The 700-nt window shown below is 37.9% G+C and overlaps 1 protein-coding gene across 1 annotated transcript in view; it reads left to right on the top strand.

Annotated features, from left to right (window-relative positions):
- Positions 1-700, top strand: part of LOC119585619 (multiple epidermal growth factor-like domains protein 6) — a 170724-nt gene that overhangs the window by 168235 nt on the left and 1789 nt on the right. The window lies entirely within an intron of this gene.

Genomic DNA, 700 nt, shown 5'->3' with positions numbered 1-700 from the left:
AACTAACGACGGTTGTAAACCCCAAGCGACACGCACAATGTTAAATGGCAGCACCGCGCCCTCTGTTGCCAACGCTGATAGCACCTTTTAGTGGGAATCACCGTAATATCTTCATGTCACGTCCGATAAACATCTAAAACATCCATTTTTAAAAGGTTATCTTCACCGAGCAAGCTTAATGGCCGTGAGGATAATTGGCTCACTGGGAATGCTTTATCAGGCGTCGAATTCTTTATGTCTTTTTCTTGGCAGGTTGTTGTTTTGTGGAGACTATTACTCGAGTTTACTTTTTTTTTTAGTCCGTCTTTTAACGAAATGGAAAACGTTTTCTTTGGATGTAGTTCAAGGAGTATTTTCCATTAGCTAGATGTACTTTTTTTTTTTTCGGTGAACTTCTGTCTGAGATGGAATATGGTCATTTGCTTTGGCAATGTTATGATAGCTCTACAGGAGATAAGAACTAGATGAACGTGATTAAATCAACGTGTTCACATTTCATATAATTTGCGCACATTATGCAACATGTTACGTAGTGCACACAGACATAACTTACGCTGTACATGTATCCTTGTATCAACATCTTTCTGCACCTACTTCGTTCTGCCACGTAAATGGAATTTCAAGAAAACAAGCGAAATGCAATATCACAACACTCCAATATCTTTCTAAACAAAACATTTCTAACATTTATAACCAAAGA

This window comes from Penaeus monodon, chromosome 20 (assembly GCF_015228065.2).
Source record: "Penaeus monodon isolate SGIC_2016 chromosome 20, NSTDA_Pmon_1, whole genome shotgun sequence".
In the NCBI taxonomy this organism is placed as follows: Eukaryota; Metazoa; Arthropoda; class Malacostraca; order Decapoda; family Penaeidae; genus Penaeus; species Penaeus monodon.
This window is presented reverse-complemented; position numbering and strand designations above follow the sequence as displayed.